At 40.3% G+C, this 15,917-nt stretch overlaps 1 protein-coding gene across 2 annotated transcripts in view; it reads left to right on the top strand.

The window, feature by feature from the left end:
• LYST (lysosomal trafficking regulator) overlaps nt 1-15,917 on the top strand; it is a 114,916-nt gene that overhangs the window by 30,126 nt on the left and 68,873 nt on the right. Inside the window, exon 1 of one of the 2 annotated variants that reach the window (XM_075043232.1) lies at nt 118-216. The exons of the other annotated variant lie outside the window; for it this stretch is intronic. The gene's annotated coding sequence lies outside the window, so the exon portion shown is untranslated. Of the gene's footprint in view, nt 1-117; nt 217-15,917 lie in introns of those variants that run through there. 2 annotated transcript variants of the gene reach the window in all.

Consider the following 15,917-nt stretch of genomic DNA (forward strand, 5'->3'; position numbering starts at 1 on the left):
GCGCGCCGGTGCCGGCAGAGCGGCGGCGGCGGGAGCGGCGCGGTCCAGTCAGGTGGGGCGAGAGGCGGGGCGGGCGCTGCGTTGCCCGGGCGACGGGGGCGGGCGGCGCGGCGGGGCCGGGCCGGGCCCTCCCGCCACGGGCTGCCGGGACGCTGTCAGCGGGATAAGAGCGGAGCGGGCGGCCGGGCGCGCCGTCGCCGATGGGGCGAGGAGCGGGTAAGGGCGGGGCGGGCACCGCCGCCTCCGGCCTCGGGTTGTGGCGGGGCGGGGGGGGGCCACGACACGACGACGCGGCCCGCCTGGGAGGCAGGCAAGGCAGGCAGCTCGGCGGGCCCAGGCCCCGCTGCGGGTTTCGCCGAGGGGACCGCCCCGCCGCGGGCCGAGGCCGGCGCCGGGATCCGCGGTGCGTGGGCCGGGGCGGGCTGTCACCCGGCGCCTGCCGCCTCGGTGCCGTGACGATGCCCGCCCCGATGGCTCGGGGCAGCCCGGCGGCGGCGGGAGGAGGCCGTGGGAGGCGGAAGGAGCCGCCGCCGGTGGCGCAGGCGGGGCCCTGCTCGCCCGGAGGCTCGCCGGGGCCGGGCCGCGGTGGCCGGCGGCGGGAGGCGTGAGGGCGCGCTGAGGGCCCCGGCGTCTCTCGGGGGCGGGAGTCGGGGCCGGCTCCGTGGTGGTGGTGGCTTTGTGTGAGGCGGGCGGTCGCGCCGAGCGCTTCTTCCGAACTTGTGGCCTCTGCGTTGACCGAAAGGCGACGTTTAACGCTGCGTGTGCAGGCGGCGTGTGCGGGGTGTTTCCCCGTTCCTCCCGGTGGCAGCGGGGTGCTGCGGGCTCTGCCTCACGGCCGGCTGCGTTTGTGCAAAACGAGCGCGAAGCCCTGCTGTCAGCAAGGCGCTTGTTGAAGGTGGGAGATAAACAGTTGGAGAAAAGCGAACGTGGGCTGCTCGCGGAAACGCGGTAGCGTTGATGGACGTGGAGTACAACAGTCGCAGCGCTTCAGCACATGAACTGTGCTTTTTTTTTTTTTTAATCCACTAAAAAGAGTGGACAGAGGAGCAAACAGAACTCTTCTAGATGCTCTCTGAGCATGGGGAGAACGTGTGAAGATACTCTTCTGGGGGGGGGGGAATATCTAAGAATTGGATGGTAGCTGGTATCCCCCAATGAACTAAAGAGCTGCCTTTTACTTACCTATACAGTGAGAGAGAAGGCAGGGAAAGCAAGTGCATCACTGGAAGTGAGAATAAAACCTCTCGTATAAGAGAAAGCAGAGCAGTTGAAGAAATTCAGAAGGCGGGTCAGATGACTGAACGTGGTGGCCTGGGAGTTGGAAAAGCTTCTAATGTGGTTATAAGTGGGAACTGGCTAGAGAAGAAAATCTGGATGGGAGGCTTTTTTTTTTCCTTTCTATTTGTAGTGCCATATGAATCAGTAAGGCTCCAATATAAGGACCTAGAGAAACTTGAAGTTAGTGGCACAAGCTTGTCTCACTAACAGAATCATACTGTTGCATGTGAGATGGTGGGACGATCTTTAGCAGAGAAACCAGCAAGATCTGTTTTAGTCATGTGTATCATAATCTTATGCTAGGTAGCAGAAAGGAGACATCTGGAGCCCTTAACCCTTCCCGAAGGAAGGGTCTGAATTTGCTTGCTTGGACAAGAGACCATGACTGCATGGAGCTTTTATCATAATGGGGCTACAGTGTGGTAAGGAGTCAGGAAGTTACTCCGAGTCTCCTTTTTGCCTTTAACTGTAGGCTCACAGATCAATAGCATGAAGAAGAAAGTATCTTCTTAGACACGTTAGAAAATATGTGGTTTAGTGGCTCTGAGAGTTTCTGGTGGATGCTTAAAATGGAGTGAATGAAGAATGAGAATGCTTTCATATATTGTCATAGACAAGAAAAAAACCCCAGATTTTTCTAGGGTATTTTAATTTTACTCTTCTTTCTTCCTCATTGTGCTTTGGACAGAGAATCTTGGAAGCCAAGAGCAAGTAGCTTTCAATGCCTTACTTATAAAACTGAAGTTAATAGTAAATGAGACCTCAGGAAGTCAGTCGTCACTTGGTTTGTAGGACTGTATACAGATTTCTTAAGAGGAGCTTTTTTAATGTAACTCCCTTTCTGCTTTCCCTCTTTCCTTCCCCCATTAGTTTTTTTTTACCATACTCAAAGGCAGCTTTCTATTAAAAATGTTTAATTAATTGTAAGAAGTTTTTCTGTTAGGTTAGTAACCATTTGATTAAGATTCTTCTTAAATGCTTCTTTTGCGTCTGCCTTTTGCTCAGTTTTTAGTGCAGTTTAAGACAAAAAAGAGACCGTAAGCACCTTGAACAATAGCATAGGATCTGTTGGAAAGTAAAACACTTAATATGTAAACGTTAGAAAAGAGAAACTGCATTCTTAACACTTACTGAAAGTAAGTTGCTGCTTTTATATAGTTCTCCTTACAGTTAAGCTCAAAGAGCATAAGCAAATACTATGAAATATGAACAAACACTTCAGGAAGCTATCAGTTCTGTATTTTTATTGTCACTGTTTTCTTTAATAGACCATGTGCATCCTTATTAGTATACAATTGTACAATTAGTGTACAATTGTCCTTGCAGCTTGTGCAGGGATCTAATTTCCTTTGTTTGAAGAATTTTGCCCTTGTCGTGGTAGTCTCTTTTCTAATACGGTAACGTTGCATGTAGAGGAATTCTGAAGTAAAACTGGTATTGATAGTTGTCTTATGCGGGCAGAAGGGAGCAGAGGGAACATGGGGTGAAATGATTATTTTGTAAGAGGATTCTGGTGCACCAGGAAGTGCTTGCTGCCCAGAACATGCCCGCTTGTCCTCCGCAGGTGAATTTAAGTTCTTTGGAGTGAACAGCTGTCACTGACAAGATCTTGCTAATATCTATTTTATTCCTTTTTGAGGAGATGTCAGGCTCTGTGGGCTTCCGTAGTGAAGAACTGTAGTAGCTGTTGCCTGAGATGTCACTACTTCATATTGTTGATTTCACTTTAAGGTCATCTTTTTTTATGTTTGTTGGAAAATTGGATTATAATGTTGGAAAAGGATTATAATATGCAGTGGAGGGAGGGCTCTATGTGTTTATGTGTAAGATTACTTTGACTCTTGCTTTCTTTTCCAGTTCAGAGATGGTTGTGAGTGTCAGTTACTCTGGTAAATTATTTCTTGATGAAGATTCATAAGCCTTTAGATAGTATCAATTAAGCTGGTGTCATCAGAGCTATCAGCTTCTGTGATAGCACTGATCTGGAGATGATATACTGTTTTTAGATTGGGACAAGATCAAGTAGAAGAGATCTGTGGTTGCTTCTGTTCTGTTACCTGGCCTGATATGTCTGAGCTGGCTAAGCTGATTGAGCAGCTTGTTACTGCTGAAAGGGGAGATCTTCCTTCTGCCTTCTTCCCTTTGCTGGCAGTGATGACTACCTGATCCTTCAATATGGCAATTAAAAAAAAAAAATCCAGCTGAAAAAAACTAGTTTTCTGCAAACCTGTGGAGATGAGTTGCATCGAGAAGGAATTGCGTGAGCGCAATGTTGGAGAAAGAGGAAGAGTTTCTGGGGAGGAAGAGAAACACCTTCTTGCTAGTCATGAGTTGTCAGGTGGGCTGAGCTGTCTTATTTAACTGTACCCTAGCTGCTCCTCAGGAGGTGGGGGCTTTTGTTTAGACTCAGCAGGGTGTCTGCTTCAGCTGTCATGGTCATTTGAGAAGAACTAATAAAGGAGCATGGTATGCACTAGATCCAGATTTTCTTTTCCTTTGTTCAGATTCAAGTCTTGCATTTGAACATGTCTTTCAGTGACTTGTTGAAATTAGTGCATGGGAATGTCCTGCCTCGAGACAAAGCACTCTGTACAGAAGTGATGCTGGGATGTGTGAAGGGGAAGGGAAAGGAGAAAAAGATGCTATGTGCAATCTTGACGTTTTTCTTGCTGTAAGCTATTAACTCTTTATGGTTCATGTTTGCAGCCTGGAGTCTGATTAAAATCCCATTTTTCTGGGAAGTCAGGGTTTTTGGTACTAACTATTAGAGTAGAAGTGTGAGTCTTCCTAGTGTGATTTCTAGGTCACTATGCTGTGCTCTGTGTGAAAATATAGCTTAAATCTGATGTTGAGTGTGAGAGCAAGGCAGAACAAAATTAAACACAAAATTCATTAGTTTATGTATGTTGAAGAAGGGATAAGTATATAATGCTGTGATCAATGTAGTGGAGTCCTGCAATAGTGCTGTATCTTGGTACCTGTAAGTGCTGAAACTTCTGTTGTATCTTTGTTCCGGATATTTCTCTTAAGTTCCACTAGCCTTTTTAGTTACTGCTGCACATTTCATCTTCTTTCATATTCTATGGCTGAGGTATTTTGTGGTTTTGGTGTGTTACAGAAGAGCAGGGCTTCCATTCTTCTGTTTCTCTGACTCTCTTAGACCTCTTCTCCCCTGTAAGTAACTCGCTACTGCCTGCTGTTACTGTGTGTGGGATTTTGCAGTGCCCACACACACAGTGGATAAGCACTGAAAGGGTTGTCTTCTGCACTTCTGAGCTTGTGTAGTTCACTGTAGGCATGTGGGGCTTGCCCTGTGACACTTGTGTTTGTATGGGGTTTTTGAACTGTGCGGAGCTGAGGCTCTGTGAGAATTACTCTTACTTAACATTGTGAAAGAGCTTTTCTGTTTTCTGGATAATTTGAAAGGTGGGAAGTGGAGGGCAAGAGTGATGAATGGTGGTTTGTGAAAGATGGTGGAAGCCTAGTGCCTGTTAGACTCTGTCTGTGTTAGAGTGGTTGAGCAAGCATCTGACAATCTCGGCTAATCCTCACATTTATGCATTCTTTGCCCTCTTCTCCAGAAACTTGAGCTCCTTGACTTCAGCTAAAAGCATCACCATGCTCCATGGAAAAGTATGGGAACATGAAGTGCTAAATGTGAGGTGGGAGGAGAGAGTTCCTGGTTCTTCAAACTTCTGACAGTAGAGAAAAACCTTTCTGCTTTCCCAAGAGAAAATTGGGAAGATGAAATATCGGAAGGAATTTTGGTCAGGTAGTGTCAAATGCAAGGCTTCATTGGAAGCATTAAAACTGATGAGAACTTCATCCTGTTTTATTTCAGCAAATGCCTGACTTCATCTTTTCCTCTGTAGTATTGTGGAGGCATTTACTGAAGACTTGTTTGCTTGTGGGGGATAAATGGCAAAAGGCATCTAAATAGATCTGTTAACCTCAGTAAGCAACTGATTTGGTTAGACTTCAGTGTATTAACTAAAAGATGAGGAATGAGTAACAGAAACAGCTATCTGAAGGGATGAATAGTTCTCAAGGTCTTAATTCTGGAAAATAGTGAATGAGTAAGGAAAATATGTAAGACTTAAGGAAATATTCCTGATAGTTTATAATTGTATTGCAGGAACTGATAAAACTCCAGCAATATACTTTCATTATAATATTTCAAGGGTTGAAATTTGTCCAGTTTTGATTCAGTAATTCTGACACACTGAAATAGTCTTAAAATTAACCAAAAAGTGCAAGTCTTTCACCTTCCTGTTCTCTTTCTATCGGAAGGCAAGAGAGTTTAACAATCTTAATTTCAAAGAATTGAGAGCAAACATTCTTATAACTTGCTATAGAGAAAACAAAACAAAAGCCCCAAAGTGTAAAACTTTGTGTGCTACCTGAGGTACATATTTATCTTTGTATTACTTGCGTCTTTCAATTATAAGGGGAGATTTGAGTCACTGAAGAGTGTGTAGTTTCATTCTTGATTTGTACATTTCAATTAACAAAAGACCAAAGGAAAGCAGAATTTCTCTTGTGTCTGGATATATAGACGAAATGCTGGGGGCTGTGGGGTGTGTCTTTTCAACTCCAGAAGGTACTCCTAATTAATCTAGAACTATTTTTAGAAGCCTAAATTACTTCAGTAATCAAATTGACTTTGTAGCTGGAGTCCTGCTAAATCCTTAGCATTTGCAGAAAAAAATAATCATGTGATGTTTGGTTACTGAAAATACTACTTGGCTATGTATGTAGCCTTCATCGGGCTCACTTCATTCATCTCCCCAACTACCTCTCAGCAGTGTAAAATCTTGTTGTTGTGTGTGTGTGATAGACATCTATCACTAGGGGACTTCTTAAACATGCAGTGTGGTTATTTTTTTACATCATGGGTGGATTTAGGGTTTTCTCCAGTGGTTGAGGATTTTAAGTATTTTTCTATCTAGCAATATGTATACTGGGAAACTTCATACTCCTGGTCATTATTATGTGAAATTAAGTATCATTATCAATTATAGTTTCTCTGTTGGAGTCTATACTGCTTGAGTAATTTTGAGTGCTGTTTAAACTTCAAGAGTGAAATAAAAATCCTAGCTATTCCTTATTTGCATTCCCACTGGAGAAAAGCTACTTGAAGGGAGATGAGGGCTGTTTAAACTTAAAGGGTAAAATAAAAATCCTAGCTGTTCCTTACTTGCATTCCCACTGGAAAAAAGCTACCCGAAGTGAGATGTTACGCGAGTCGTTTTGCCTGCAGTTCTCTTGATTGTTGACTGCGTCTTCTGGGGCCAGTTCAATGCGAGAGGGATCAGCACAGCTGGAGCAAATACCTCTTTGCTGTAAAGCCTGGGAGAAGTACAGGGTCTGCTTCCCTAAAGCAACCAAAGCAGTTTTGCACTTTGTAAAGAAGCTGGCAGACTGACCTTAACAGTAATAACAGTGTATGAAACTCAGATATTTAGGTAAATGTTTTTTTAACTCCACCTTCAGAATTGCTACCTGCTGTCTTGTCTGCATCTGATTATTAATAGAAAATACGGACTTCACTGACCAGTTTTAAAGTCCCAGAAGCAGAGTTAGTCTTCTGCCCATTAATGGCCTCCTTTTTTTAAACTCTGATCATTGACCTTCCCCTCTTATTTAATTGCTCTTAGTAGGTACTTTAGACACAATGCCAAAATTTAGGTTAAGCACCTTACTTTCTAATTTTAATCCTCTACTAAGCTTTCAGTTTCAGGAATAGCCTTTACTCATTCATATCCCTTCAGCAAGAGTGCCTCAAGATACTGCCTGACTTTTTTGCCTCTTCTATCTCTCTGAGTATAGGTGCAAGCAAAATGTATAATCTTATAAATTACAAAAAAAATTGTAAAAATTTTGTAAAAATTTGAGTGGTACGCATGTTTAAAATAATCTCCAGGTAGATGCAGTGTGGTCTGCATACTTGTAGTGTGGTCACAACTACAGTGTTTTTCCCAGTTGTACTGGAGGCCATGCTGTCTGCTGTACTGCAGATTAATGTAAGAGGGTATTCATGAAGTCTGCCTGGTCTTGCAGGGCTGGTCTGTGTAGGCTCACTACTGGAGAGGCCCTGAACTTCTGCCTTACATTCTGTAGCAGACTGCTGCTTCTCTTTCATCTTTAGATTTAGTCCTCAGTCATTACTGTGCAACCACTGCTGTCAAGGCTTGCTTTGTAGTCTGTTTTGGGGGTAAGTATCAAACCTAAAGCTTGGAAGAAGATATTTAGGACTATTACCTGTATAGATTTTAATTTGGGGAAGAGCTTGTTATCACTCTTTGAGTAGTGTTCAGAACAAGGCTCACTTGGGAGCTATGCCATTTCAGCCTTTTCACTGCTGAATGTTTTACAAATGATCTTCATCCCTCAGTTTTCTTTTGGAAGAACTTACTGGTCTTTCATAGCTTATTTTCTACATAGATTTGGTCTTGTAGTGGAATATTTGTCAGTACCTTTCTCTAGTACCATGTGTTTCTTACAGGTGTTGTCCTCTGGCACTTAAAGGATCTGGAACAGTTCCTTGTCTTCAACTCTGCTAACAGAGCTTGTCTCTAGCATTTTCATGCTATTGGTAACAGCTTGGTGCATTTTAGCCAGTTTCAATGATATTCGTTGCTAACACAGTTAATGTTGCAATGATTATCTTTGAAGGCCCACAGCTTTCTCCATGCCTATTCTAAGGAATATTTATTCTCTGTGCCTGCATGCACTGGTCTGAAATATGCAAATTTTAAATGGGCTGGAATGGATATAATGTGGCTAACAACTATGTTGTAGTTACTGACTTTGAATAGTATAAGACCACAAGCTAAGCATAAACTTTAGTATACATACAGGGTTTATGCATTACTTGAGTGTAGGTGGTTATTTGAGAGCCTGTTGTTCATTAGTGGTGTACTTTTTATTTTGTAGATGAATCATCTCTCATCTTTTAACTTGATTTCAGGCTCAACAAGAATGCATTCACAGGTGTTTCACATTGTTTGATGACTAAATAAAATTCCATGTTAAGATGAGAAGCTGTCCCAAAGCACTTGTGTAATAGGCACCTGGTCTGTGGGATTATTTGTCATTAACTCTGTCTCAATGATATTTCATCCAGACTCAAAAGGAGGAAATTGTTGATAATCTGCTAACTTGTAAAGGGGATGCAGATCTTCATAGCTCAAGGCAGAACCTGATAACCAGCTGAATCTTAGCAAGAACTTTCTTTGTGTCTCTGGTGCCTTCTTAGCACACAGTTGGTATTGCCTTGCGCTGTTCTGTTAGGACAGTCATTATTACAGTGAATACTTCTTAAAACTTTGCACTAAAGATGCCTAAAAATCTTAATCTAATCTACTATTTTTTCCAAATAAGGGTCAGGTTTTTGAAGTAGGTATTTATATGTGGAAAATCTAGGACAACATGAAACTAAAATGTTAAAACATGCTATTTTTCTGACAACAGATTTTCCGTTCCTCTTTCTTACGTGATGCTACGTATAGTCAAAGTTTTTGGTAGTGTGTTGTAAGAATAGACAGTTGGCATTTAATCCTAGTCCCCAAGGTAAGAGTACTTTCCAAAAAGTAAGTATTAAGCACGAATAGGGTTTGCTGGTGCTATATGTGTTAAACTTAACAAATTCACTTTTTAAGCATCCTGAAATTACAGCAATATAATAAACTCCACTTGTGAAGCCCTGTCATGAGTTAAACAGGTAATACAAATTAGTTTTTTGCAAGTAGGCTTTAAAATGATGAAGAACAAATCATGATGTGAATACTTCACAATCAAGTAGGACAAGAAGTTGTAGTTTAAGTTAAATGTTGATTAAATGCTGTTTGTGTTTCACTGCTGTGAATGTTTCAGTAGCTTATGATGCATCAAAAGTCACCAAATTGACCTTAATGAGACATTCTTAAAAACGATTCTCCTGACAAAGTAGACCAATTAACTAAATTAAGTAAAGTTATTATACAGAATTATGCTAGGGATTTCAGCTGTTGTCCATGTTCCAGAAGGTATTACATTGTGGACGTGGTGTGAGCGAGGACAACTAACACTCAAGAGGAGTTGAGGTGAGAGAGGGATGTTAGCCCTTTCAATCTCTAAAGCTTGCTATGTTTGAGTAATATGTGGTCTGGCCTCTACCGTACTCTAGTACAGACTTTATTGTGTATTCTCTCTCTGAATTGTGAGGCCCTGGTAGGCTAGGGCTGTTGCTGAAATCCTAAGTTTTGCCAGTAGCTCCATCATGCTGGGTGTCAGAAGTAGAATATTCATTATAATCATAATGATTATGGTTTTAACCTTTGGAATTACAGACCTCTAAAATATACACACTATGTATGCTCAACTTTATTTGTAGATCTCTCGTGCATTGCTTACACGTGGAAAAGCCTGCAGTTACTTTGAATGTGAGCTGGCTTCTTTTTGGGACACTCAGATCCTGTGTCACTTGCTCTTTTTTGTGCCAAGTTCTCTTTTCTGGTTTTGGTAGTCTTTGTTCGGTCAACCTTTTTAATGCAGCTTATTATATCTTAATGTTGTTCTTGCCTTGCTTTCCAGTCACTTGTGTGCTGCTACTAGTTAGTCTTTTTATAGTCAGTGGCAGCTAATAAATTAGAAACTGGCTGCTTTGAGTTGATAGTCTCCATTGGCCTTCTAGGACAATCTTATGCACTTCAGGGCCATTAGGAGGTTTTCCATTTAAGGGACTGGCACCTCTGTCAGATTCACAGAATGATGAAATGACAGTATACAGTGGAAACACTAGGGATGTAAATCAGAGTTTAGTTAATGGAAGTAATGTCCTAAGATCACACTTTGGAAGCTGTTGAACAGGAATACTGAATTGTGGGTAAATGGGATCTTTTTTTAGTTGTATGTAAACAAGAATATTGTATACCTGTTAAAGTGTTATACCTTCCTGAGTTGTGCTTCTGTCATTCGTTCAGAGCTGTTACCAATAATTATGCCAGAGAAAAGTGAGATTCTAGAAATAGTCATGTTGGGGAGAGCAGACTTAAAACACTTACGGGTCAGAATATATCACAGGAGCCAGAATAAAATCTAGCAAATATGTTTTAAGTTACCTTTGATAAAATACACTGGCCAAGTTTGGGAAGGGTAGTCTGGAACAAACTTTGTGCCCAAAGAAATTACCCATGAGTTTCATTTCTAACTGTCAGAAAACCACTGAGGCCTGGAAATACATGGCAAATGATAATTTGTGGGTAAGGAAGGGTTTGGTTTGTGTTTTGTTTTTTTGTGGGTTTTTTTTTTCCCTTCACTTACCTCACATTGTGTGGTGCACCACAGGTCTGGGTCTCGATCAGAAGAATGACATCTCTGAAACTATTGCTGAGAAGTTGACCTGCCTGTACATGTAATGCCACTGTGTGTATCTCTAGGTGCCTGTAGCCTTCGGTATGTTTGCTAATTATAGGTTTGCTGACTTGTTTATATATATCTGATAGGTATTTTGGAAAGTGCCTGTTTCTTTGATTTGGCTAAATCTAGCATAGCATTTGTCTGATCTTGTTTACTTTTTCCTTGGCATTCCTATCCTACAACAGGAAAGGCTAGTTTAGCCATCCACGTCACAGTGTTTCCTGACTGTACACAATATGAAAATGAGTATTTTTATTCTAAGGACTGTTTTTTCAGAAAACACAGATAATGTAATTCCTTAAATTTCTGTCTTTTTCAGTGTAAGATATAATGCTTTCACATCCACTTAGCGGTAGAAATTTTCTAATTCTCAGGTTGTATAAACACTGAGCTTTGTGGATTAAATTTCATTTTAATACCTAGGTAGCAGTACGTAAGTAGACTACATACTTATAGGAGGCTTAATATACTTGTAGAAGCAGGACTCTCAGGCTTCAGGTATTGCAAGACAAGCATCCCATGTAAATGAGGTGGGAGTTAAATATACTTTAGATTTTACATAAAAGAGGCATTAGTAAGATTATACATACATAAACATACTTGTATGTGCAGCAACACCATTGCTTTGAAGGTCTCAACATAGTTGTCAGTGTTCATTAAAATAATACTTGTTTACCATCTTGTGAACTTGACACACTTTTCCCTGGTTAGTTAAAAGGACAGTGCATGTGTTATTTATCCAAAAGGACTAAACATTTTTATTTTTCCCTTTTTTGTTTATTCTGGGGAGAGAGACTCTAAATAACTTGTTTGGAAATAATATTGGTCTAGTGGATTACACAGAAGACTAAAAGCTAGTTACTGAACTCCTTGATGAAATGAAGCACTTTGTCAGAAGTAGAACTGTGCCAAGAAAATTGACATCTACCTGCAGTCTTATGATAAATTCTGTATGTTAAAGAGGTTGCTTTTCATGTGCAACCTAATGACTGGAGCAACAGCACCTTAGTGTGTTTTAATAGGTTGTCTGCTTCTGTAGCTCCAAATAGTTAATAAATAGTAGCAAAGGACAGAGCAGGAAGTGGTTGGAGATGAAGAGTAAGTATGAGGTCTCTTGCTGAGTTGAGGTGTTGTCTGCTATGTCTGTTTTGAGAATGAAACAAACTTGAAGTGTCTTGGTTTTGCTCTTGTTTGCTCTTGTTTTTGAATATTAGAGTTGTTGGGTGGTTAGCAAATGTTCACTGCCTTTTATAAGCTAGGCTTTTGGCTGATTGCCGTGCTTTGGTAAAACAAGGCATCAAAGCATCTCAAGCTTTCTGTTGATGCTCTGCTTGAATTGCAGGTTCCTGTTTTCTTAAAGGCTTGTGTGTTGTTCCTGCTGAGAACCTATTTTGGCAATGTCAACTGGGTGTTTGATTCTAGCCTGTTTAAAGTTTTGAATGATATCAAAAGGACAGAAAAGGGAAAATGCTGATTTCAGCAATGTGTTAGTTTGAGGCTTTTACTTGCATTTCACCACCAGGTACAGACCTCAAGGCAGCACTGTAGGATATGTTCCAGTTTTGTTCCAGGCCATGCTAAACGCCTATTTCTCTATTGCAGTCTCTCATGCTCTACTTTCTTTGCCTTCCCCAGTTTGCAGAGGAATTAATTATAGTATTCCCTTAGTTTTATTGTTAACAAATTTTTTTAAACAGAAGGCAGTCAAATTTGGTGTCTGTTACTAACAAGATAAACTTAGTTTCTGTAATAAACCCGGCAATCTGTGCTACAATGGCAAAAGCCTATTATGGAGTGTCTTAGTATTAATAATGTGCTGGTGCTCTTCATTATGCTTGTTGTCCTCTACTAGCAGAAGCTTGAGCTTAAATTGAAAGTTTAACCCCAAAGTAAATCTGATTAAAGTCAATGTTGATATAATCATATTGATGTTAAAATCATTGAAGAGGTCACAAGCATGTTCTCCAGAGCATAAATGTTAAGTACAAGCAATGAGGCTGGGACAAGTATTTGCTAAATGGAATGAATAATGTATAAAGTAAATGTAGCACTTATCGGCCAGTGGTGACTCGTATTCCCATACATGTCATTCTAGGGAATGGGTAAAAGGGCTACAAGTTTTGAATTGGAGGCCAGAAATTATTGTACAGTGGCTTATAGAAATTATATTTTTTCAAAGTGTTAATTTTAATACCTACTAAAAATGCAACTTCATTGTACTCTGTACTCAAAACTACTTGAGCCATGCTATGCCAGGTCAATGTTTGTCTCTCATCTGAAACAGGAAACTAGGGAAGGTAAATAAATTAGTGACTTCCATGTAGATATACATTCTCTACTCCTCTTTGCATGATCTGTAAAATAGCTTCTTGTAAGTTTATTTTTATTATGGCTATCACTCCTTTAGTGCAGTAAGATACTCATATAACCTGGTAGACAAGACTGCTTTTATTGTAGATAACATAGTGAGCTATGGGAAATTAAGGCTTGCAGGTGGCTTGTATGTGCCATGTGTACCTTCTTGGGTATGCTATCACTTTGTTTTACTCAGGCACTCAAGCCTGACTCTGCAGCTGTATGAACAGCACTCAGTAGCATGATCATTTTAGACTGATATAACTATTTAGTAATGAGCAATTTGAAGAAATCTGACATCTACTTCACAACAAATGGGGGTGGTTCAAGTATTTTCTTTTTTACTAGTACTATAATATTGTTATTAAAAAAAACTTAAAAAAAAAAAAAAAGGCTGTGGGAAGGTAGGTTTATTAGAGCACTAATTTGGGCTATTGTGTGAACTGGACACCACTACCAAATTTGTGCCTCTTCTCTACTTTTGCTGTAGCTGTTGGACAACAGTTACTGAAAGTAATAATTTAAATTAGTGTTCTGGGATTTTGAATTCATTTGGCTTAGTACTGTATTTTATTATAATGCTGCTGTAGTAATTTAGTAATTACCACTGTTTATTGTATTACTGGACATTCCAGGTCTTTCTGGGCAATGCATTGCTGAAAAGATAATCAAGTAAAAGGCCTAGTTCACTCTCATACAGAGTACTAGCTCTGACCTTAAGCTTTTGTTGCATTTTCTTCCTTCCCCAAGTTGTGTTCATGTTAGATATAATGCCATCTAATCATTAGCACTGTATAGAGTTATATTCATGATTTGGTATCCAAGACTGCTAAATTGATCATATTTTTAAGTTCCATCCTTTAAATTATTTAAAGAATGATTTTGCTATTTTCTTTTAAAGACTTAAAGTCCACTGAAGTAAGTACAAGGCATTCTTATACTTTAAGATGCTCAGCTGATGAGCAACTTCATAAAAATAGAAAGAAGTCCAGAGAAAATAGAAGTTTCAGGTGCAGAAAATGGATTTATACCACAACAGCAAATAGAAAATAAGTCCCTTGAGAGCTTGTGCAGAAGGGAGCCAGAGGGCAGACGTGATACAGATTGAACTGAGGATGATAAAGATGGGCATGAAGAGGGCGGATTATATGTGAATGTCAGATCATTCACGGTTAAGTGATTTATTCTTTTTAAAGCTTGTGGATTTTTTCCTTTTAGAAATAAATAATATCTGTTTGAGGTGGCTTTTATGAAATATGATAATCATATTCTTCTGGAGGGTGAAATGGAATTTAAGAAGATCAATTTTTTTCAGGGCTAGCTATCTGAAGTACTGACACATTGTATATTCCAAAACTGTAACAGTCCCACTGGGACTGTACACAGCAGTGGTGAACTGAGATTCTGGTAGGTTTCTTTCTGCTCTCTTATGGCTTAGTTAATGTGTGATATTTCAGTTTTTGGTTTTTTCCGTAGTTAAGATGACACCCCTGAAGTCCAAAGACAGGTTAAGGCACTCTACCTCAGTATATGCGTTTTGTGCAGCATCTGCTTCCATATTACCAGGCACCACAGCAATTAAAGATGTGTCACTTCAAACAAAAGAAAAATTCTGCAGTAGAGTAGTTCCTACTTAAAGCAAATTGGTTGGCATAATTTGAGTAAGTTGAAATGCTATGCTGCGTAGGGTGTAGTTATCAGCGTACCACAATCTGCAACAGAAAGAGAAGGTGACAAGCAGGCTGAAGCCTTAGAGTGGGTGTGGATGTGTTGGTTTTAAAAACAAAACAAACCCCCCAAATCCCACCTCTGCAGAGTGTTTGCTATGTTACAGCATCAGCAGGGCAAGTTGTTCACTGATTTCTTCTATGAAAAACAGTGTTTTAAATGCTCAAATCTTGTCAGGAAACAAATATGAAAGGGAACAAGGTTGTCTGTGCATATGCAGCTTTTTTTGGAAGTTTCTTAATTATTTCTCAGTTTTCCTTGTATTGTTCTTTGTTTCTAGCTTCAGGATAAGCTGAATAATGAGGTTATATCTGAAAGTGTTTCCAAAGACACGTTCTTGCTGTCAGTCCATTTCAGAACTTAATTGCAGAGAAAGAAATAGGTACAACTTAGAAGGACCTAGCACTTGTCGGAAGGAGTCCTTCTAAAAGAAGTTCTTCATTATGCAGCATGGTATCTCTTTACAATTTTTTCTGCACTGTAGAATGAGAACATCTTAATTCCTTACCAATTTTATACTAAATTCTTGCATTAAGAAGACATGCATGATGTCTTTTTGCATTAGCATCAACAAAATTGTACTTTGTCTTACTACTGACACTGAGAATTCACCCTTTTGCTAGAATATGGCAATATATGTTAAATCCATGTAACAGTGCAAGCAATGGAGGAAACCTGGAGGCTGAAATTTCAGATGGAAGGACACTAAAGCATGATGGACAGAATATTTTTACATATTCTAATGAAGTCTGGTACAACTGCAAAACAGCTAGCTGCTTAAGCTGTTCAGTTGCAATGAATTGTCAATGTTAGCTGTGTGCATAAGTTGGTTTTCTGTGAGGCTGTGGATGAAACATGTTGTGCCCAGCACTCAAAGGGTGGCCAATTAGTAGGAGCTTGCCTGGGGAACCTACATTGTTTCTCTCCTTCCTTGAGGAGGTGTTTCATGTAGTGTTCATGCTCGTCACAATTTTAAGATTAAAGTTGAAGTTTGTATTTAATTGCCACTTGAGAATACTAAAATAATTAATTCAGTCTTTCTTCTTTCTCTTTTCCTATCCCCATCTCCTCCCCCCCCCCCCCCCCCCCCAGTTAATTAATTGTGGATGAGTGCTTACCTAGAAACCTTTGTAGTTGAATGTTTGAGGCTTTTCTTG

This window comes from Buteo buteo, chromosome 12 (assembly GCF_964188355.1).
Source record: "Buteo buteo chromosome 12, bButBut1.hap1.1, whole genome shotgun sequence".
Lineage (NCBI taxonomy): Eukaryota > Metazoa > Chordata > Aves > Accipitriformes > Accipitridae > Buteo > Buteo buteo.